The 7,443-nt window shown below is 46.7% G+C and overlaps 1 long non-coding RNA gene across 1 annotated transcript in view; it reads left to right on the top strand.

The window, feature by feature from the left end:
• The first annotated feature begins 1,523 nt into the window (after positions 1-1,523).
• LOC145398049 (uncharacterized) overlaps positions 1,524-7,443 on the top strand; it is a 298,576-nt gene continuing 292,656 nt past the window's right edge. Inside the window, exon 1 of the long non-coding RNA XR_013897067.1 lies at positions 1,524-1,574. This is a non-coding gene — a long non-coding RNA (uncharacterized LOC145398049). The remainder of the gene's footprint in view (positions 1,575-7,443) is intronic.

The raw sequence follows: 7,443 nt of genomic DNA, 5'->3' as shown, positions 1-7,443 counted from the left end.
GACAAAGCGGATGACTGGGTGTCGTTACTGAGGAAGAACACTGCACACGCTTAGCCTCTCGCCAATCACACTACTGTAGGTGGGAATACGGCGGTGGTGGGAACTGGGTGTCGTTGAGGAAGGACACTCCCACACACTACCTACTTCTGTGGCGCTCAAACCTTGACTGACTAAATCGTGGGAAAGAGGCAAGTGCTGTGGCCACATTACCAACGGCTAGAATGAGCGAAACATGCCCAAAATAAATCGCTCAGCGGAAGTGCTAACGTCTCGCACAGTCATTTATGACACACTGAAAAATTGCCTGAAAAAAACACTCCCGACCGGCTGAATACGCAGCGGTTAAACTGAACGATAAACACTGGGATTCTACTAGAGTTCGCGGTTTCCCAGTAAATGATGTCACGAGTTTATTCAAAACTTAATCGCGCTGACTCGTGACATTATGCCCCATCAAAAGTTGAAGTTTTTTCCCAGGGAAAAAATTTCAATATCTATCTCTCTATCTATAGCTCGACGCCCTAATCCCGCAAAGGGTGGCCGCAGACAAAACGCCTCCAAGTCGCTCTGTCACCCACCATTTGACTACCCTCCTACCCAACTCATCCCCCCCTCCCTCATATACCTCTCAACTCCATCCATCCACCTCATCCTCGGTCTACCTCTCCCTCTCCCTCCCTCCACCTCACCTACATACACCCTCTTAGTCAGTCTTTCATTCTCCATTCTCTTCACATGTCCAAACCACCTCAGTGTATTTCTCCTAATCTTCTCAACGACATCCACATCCACCCCACATCGTTCCTTCACTTCTGCATTCGTCAACCTGTCCCTCCACGTCACTCCACATGCTCCTCTCAAGTAACTCATTTCCACTGCTCTCACTCTTGACTTGTTCCCCTCTTGCAAGGTCCACGCCTCGCTTCCATACGTCAGGGTAGGGATCACAATACTATCATGCAGTGACTTCTTAACTTCCATACTCACCTCCCTATTTCTCATCACTGCTTTCAGTGTACCAATGACCTTCCTTCCCTGGTGTACCCTTTCACGCACTTCATCCCCCAAAGTTCCATCCTTACTCATCACACTACCCAGGTACTTGAATGCACTCACATTCTCCATATCCTCAACATCCAACCTCACTGCACACTCTGTGACTTCATTCCTCTCAAACATCATAACTTTACTTTTGTTTACATTAACTTTCAGATTCCTCCTCCTACACACTGTCCCAAATTCATTCACCAAACCTTGCAACTCCCGTTCATCTTCACTCAAAAGTACTGTATCATCAGCAAACAGCAACACCGGAAGCTTCCAAATCTCACCCTCATTCATTAGAGCCACCCCCACATCCACTGCCCTACCCTGCACCTCCTTTACAACCCCATACATACATATAAATCCTAACTCAGTCACACAAGATTCACACTGTGATGTGTGTGTGCTATCCTGCTACAGGAGAAAGTCACAGTCGCCAGTGAGCGAAAAAAAAAAAACTCGTATTTACGTTAATAGAAGCAAGCTTGAGGGAAAAACTCCGTGACGATGGTGAAAAATCCTGTACTCAGGTCAAACTGAGCGAAAAGTTTGCTACATTTACATCAACAAGTAATTGTTATGTAGCGTAATGTATTTAATACACGGTGTAGGTGTGACAGTTGTGGTGTAACTGTACCTACATGTAAAATCATATAATACAAATTTATAGTAAGTAATGACGACGAGGCAGAAGAGAAGGGGCGGCAGCATGCGACTTGGACAACCAGCTGATCTGCACGGCAATGCTGCACCCACCAGCTGCACCTGCAAAAGGAATTAAGTTGGAGCATCAAAACTGTTACTTCTCTCTCTCTCTGCCTAGCAATCAGTACTTATGTCATTATTAACCAGGAAACGTAATTCTTGAATTCACAAATTGCTTAGAACCCTTATAGTTTACTGGTTAACGCTTATTAACTAGGAAACATGCCAGTTCTTGAATTGCTCAAATCTCTTAGGACGGGCAGTTTACTAGTTAACCTAACATTATTAACCAGGAAACGTGCCAGTTCTTGAATTGCTCAAATTTCTTAGAACGGGCAGTTTACTGGTTAACCTAACTCTACACTTACGACTAATACAGGAAGCTGAGAATTGCTAAGCAATCTCGGGCAGGTCACGTTTTAACACCCACTGTGGGTGTGAACACTCATGTGGATAATGTACATTCTCTGGGAATCCTCAGAGAGGCCCACAGCTCGAGACGTTCCACAAGGTAATTCATACACAGCCTCGGACTGTCTCTGCAGGGTTCTCAAACTTCCCCCCTAACTTATGGTATACATGTATGTACAGGCCCTGGACATACTGTGTCCTGTAGGGCCAACGGGCGAGACGTCAGGTCTTACTGGTACACTAACTGGGAACCAGGGTGGTCCTTGGATTACTCAAATCTCTGAGGCCGCCTATCTTATGGAACCCAGCATACAACAGTTGCCCGTGTTAGTCAGTAGTTAGCAGGCGAGACATCAGGTCTGCACCTACGTTATCACTTCCCTTGATGTATCTCACAACAAGGTTAAACTGCTGTAAATACAGTGTCCAGCGTGTCAATCTTGCATTGGCCGTCTTGGCCTTGCTAAGACTAGTGAGTGGCATATGATTAGTTTCCAGAATGAATGGTCCCCCATATAAATAATAATAATATTTTTTAACACCATCAACCACAGCCAAGAGTCCCTTCTCAACAGTGCTGTAATTCCTCTCGGCGGGTTTTAGCTTACGGCTGTGGTATGCCACTGGGAAGATTCCACCTTCCGATTCCTGCATCAATACAGCACCTACTCCATCTTGTGAAGCATCAGTGCGTAGTATGAAAGGTTTGTTGGAATCAGGCAACTGCATGATAGGCTCCTTGCATAACATGTTCTTAAGAGCAATAAAAGATCTCTCTTGGGCTTCTACCCATTCAATGGTGCTTGGAGCATATTTCTGTAGCACCTCATACGATGGTTGGACAATGAGAGCAAAGCTGGGGATAAAACTCCTATAATACCCCACTAGGCCAAGGAATGCCCTAACCTGTTTCTTGGTCACGGGTCTCGGGGCTTCTCTAACCTTCCTGATCTTGTCACCCTGACACCTGCAGTGATTGTTGCCAACACTATGTCTGAGGAACTCCACCTCAATGTGAGCAATCTTACATTTGCTAGGCTTGACAGTCATGTTGAAACTCTGGAGTCTACTGAAGACAATTTCCAAGAGTCTAAGGTGCTCCTCCAACGTGGCAGAATGAACGAGGACATCATCAATGAACATCTCTACTCCTACAATACCATGGAGCACTTGTCTCATGGCACAATTGAATACTGCTGGGGAATTGGTAAGTCCAAATGGGAGGACTTTATACTGGTACAACCCCCTAGGAGTAGCAAAGGCAGTGAACTGACGGCTCTCGGGGTGAAGGGGAATCTGGAAGAATCCCTTTGCCAAATCGACCTTCGTAAAATATCGTGACCCTGCCAGCTTGGAGAAGATGGCAATGTGGTCACCCATCGGCTCAGCATCCACTTTGGTGATTGCATTGAGCCTCCTATAGTCGCCACAAATCCTGACTCCACCAACTCTCTTGCGAACTACTACCATTGGACTGCAGTAAGGAGATGAGAACTTTTCAATAATACCTGCAGTCTCCATGTCAGCAATTTCGTTGTCTACTGCGCCCAGTAGTCGCATGGGAATCGGATATGGCTTAACCTTTATGGGAGTATCGCTGGTCAACTCAATCTTGTGACAATCAACCTTTGCAAGCCTAGGTTGGTCAGAGAAGACATCAGCATACTGACAGAGCAATGACCTTATGGCATTCTGATCACCCAATGCTAAGTCAGCGTTAAGTAAAACATCTCCGACAGTCTCTTCCTGATGGGACTGAGCGGTTAAGAGCTCGTCATCATGGTCATCAGCTGGGATCACCACGGCTACCCTGGTTTCTTCCAGTGGCTGGTAACTATCATCAGCTACTCGTAGGCCAGTCTCCTCGGGGTCTGACTCATGATAAGCCTTCAACATGTTAATGTGGAACCTTTTGCGAAGATTCCCCATCTGAATTATGTAATTGAGATCTGAAATGCACTCTACTACATCAAATGGACCCTTCCACTGCGCCAACAACTTGTTCTGGGCAGTGGGGAGTAACACCAGGCACTTATCGCCTGGACTAAACTTCCGAAGTTTTGCCTTATCATAATAGGCTTTCTGAACTTCGCGCGCCTTGATCAATTCTTCCTTAGCTAACTCGCATGTCGATTGGAGGCGGTCAGCTAGATCAAGGACGTAGATGTAGGTGGTCTTGACTTCAGGGTCAGGTTCTTCATAGTCCCACAACTCACAAAGGACTTGAAGTGGTCCACAGACCGACCTTTCATACACCAGTTCAAAAGGAGAGAACTTCAAGGAGTGCATGGGACTTCTCGATAAGCAAACAGAAGAGGAGCAATGAACCGTGGCCATTCCTTTGGCTGTTCAGCGGCCATGCGCTTTAACATCTTGAGAGTCCCATTGAACCTCTCACATAGCCCGTTACACATGGGATGATAAGGCGTAGTTCGCAGGCCTCGGATGGACAACAACCTGAATGCTTCATCATTGCAGAGGTGAACTGTGAACCCCAGTTGCTTATGATGTCTTTGGGGATACCTACGTGACAAAACACTTCGATCAACGCCCCAGCAACAGTGACAGCCTCTATATTCTTAAGGGCCACGGCTTCAGGCCACCGTGTGCTGAAATCAACAATAGTGAGGATATACCTTGATCCATCACTTGCCCTAGGAGAGATTGGCCCAACAATGTCAACTGCTACTCTCTCGAATGGTTCAGAGATTACAGGCACTGGTTTCAATGGCGCAGGATGGACACGTCCCCGGTCAGTGGTACGCTGACACACATCGCAGGAACGCACAAGCCTTTTTATTTCCTGTCCCATTCCTGGCCAGAAAAAGTCAGCATGGATGCGGTCAGAGGTTTTCTTTTGGCCCATGTGACCTCCATGACTAAACAATGAGCCAATTCGAACACTGCCCGGTGATACTTTGTGGGAACAACGAACTGCAGTCGAACCTCGCCCTGGGGTGTTTGTGATCACGGTATACCCGTCCTCGCTTGCGAAGGAACCTGGCTTGACCTCCCCATGAATATTTAATCACTTTACCCTCCAGCTTCTTACACACTGAGGCAAGTGTCGGGTCAGACTGTTGTTCTTGGACAACGTCTTGACTACGAATCAAATCTTGCAGCGTTGCGACAGTCAACAGGGTGACACGATTCGGAACCCTGGTCATGGCTCGTGTTACTGCAACAGCCGAAATCTGAGTAGCAACATCTACGACGCAACTGTTTTTGACGCCCGGTATGTTGCCGATAATGAGGTCAAACAAAGGTTCTGGCATGACAACAGCAGCTGTCAACCCAGTGTAGAAAGGAGATGCCACCTGGATACGTGCCTCAGGGAACAATCTCACTGACCCATCAATAAGTCTAACTTGGATCTGCTTACCCATGTACTCGTTGGGCCAAACTAAACTTTGCTTGACAGAGCAACCTGAGGAACCATTATCTCTCAGTACATTTACAGAAACACCTCCCACAAACCCTGGCTGAACAAGAAAGGCAGTGTTACTGGTGGAAGGGTCTGAGGAGGTAGCAGCCAGTCATTGGTGGGACTGCGGAACAAACGATGCAGCAAATGTGGTGCCCTGAGAACTTGACACCTGAGGGGTCATGCTCACCATCTGAGGAGCTGGAGCATTGACCACCTGTGAAGGAGGGTTCACTGTCACTGGGGAACTAGTGAACTGCAGGGAAGTACCTGTACTGGTGGGGTTGGCATCACTGTACGCTTGTTGTGGCATAAGGGCTGCATTTGCATCCTGCCTCCGATACACTAAAGTCGATTGCCCTGACTGAGGGTTACGTGGTTTGTCCTTGCCCTGCTGCTGCTTGAAATACCGGTACTGCTGCTTGTTAGGGTTCTGTTTATCGTACCGCTTCCACTCAGGTTTCTGAGTGTTTTGCCCCTGGTCCTTCTTCTGTGGTTTTGGACCTTGGCCATTATTTTGAGAACGGCCTTGTTGCTGGGGTTCAGTCTGAGATGGTTTCCCAGCTTTATCAGGTTTCCTGTTCCAGGTATGCTGCTTGCGAGTTTGATACCCGTATGCAGTAAAGAATGCATCAGCCTTCTTCACCATTTGGCTGGCATCTCCCACCTGGCAGATCTTAAGTTGAGCCACAAGTTCAGTAGGCCACGACTTTTCCAGTTGTGTGCACAGCATAAGGTCAATTATCCCCTCATGCGTGGAAGGAGTTTCATCTTTCTCCATCCACTCATCTAAGTAAGCAGTAAGCCGGTCAAGAAACTGAACAGCAGTCTCTTTATCCTGTAAACGAGCCCTCATGAACTGACTCTTGGCGTCGTCAACTGTGAGACCGTATGCTTTGATGAGTGGCGCCTTCATCATCTCATACGTGAGATTGTCTCCACGAATTCTGTGGAGAAAATTGAGGGCAGGGCCCTCAAACAGGCTAAGAAACTGAAGCCGCTTAGCTGCATCATCCAGCTGGTACAGTTGAGCCATGTCTTCAAAACGAGCTATGTATGGCTCGATTCGCTCGCCATCTTTGTATGGGGGAAGCTTGATGTGTGGGGTCGCCATAACATGTGCAGGGAGAATGCTCGTGGAGCTTGGACCAGCTGCACCAGACGTGTCTGAAGCCAAGGAATCTCGCTTGAGCTTCAACATTTCAAATTCGCGTTTTTTGCGTGCTTCTCGCTCGGCACGTTCATGTTCTCGTTGTTCACGCTCGTATTCACGTTCTCTCTCACGTTGTTCTAACTCGTGTTGACGTTCTCTCGCGTTGTTCTAACTCGTGTTGACGTTGTTGTCGCTCTTGTTCTAACTCGAGTTCACGTTGTTTCCGCTCATGTTCGCTCTGTTCTCGCTCATATTCACGCTCCTTTTCGCGTTCCTCACGCTGAATTCGATGCTCTTCACGAGCATCATTCTCGTGCTGCTGTTCGTAATTAAACTGAGAGAAGACAAACTCCTTAATTTCAGTTGGGTCCGTAAGACTCATATCTTTGGCTTCCTGTACATAGATGCTGGTCGACATGATGCTAACTCAATCTAAGTACTAGCAACTCAGTACTGACTGCAATTTTTCAGAGAAAGATGTCAATAATCAAGAATAAAGAATATAGGCACAGGTTAGTGGTGACCAGTTTTATCTACTTAAACTGGTAAAAAAAGAAAATTAAACAACTGACTGTGAAAACTATTATGTAAATTAATAAAAATGAATCAATAATCACCAGTAAGGTAGTGCCTATAGACTTTAATTATAAATACCTAAGTAAGAACGAGTGAGTATTATCTCGTGAATAGTTTTAGAGCTAGGAGT

The sequence above is a fragment of the Coenobita brevimanus genome, chromosome 5 (genome assembly GCF_032717465.1).
Source record: "Coenobita brevimanus isolate Jiangsu-jjx chromosome 5, ASM3271746v2, whole genome shotgun sequence".
Lineage (NCBI taxonomy): Eukaryota > Metazoa > Arthropoda > Malacostraca > Decapoda > Coenobitidae > Coenobita > Coenobita brevimanus.
Note: the sequence above shows the minus strand (reverse complement) of the source record. Positions and strands in the feature narration are given on the sequence as shown.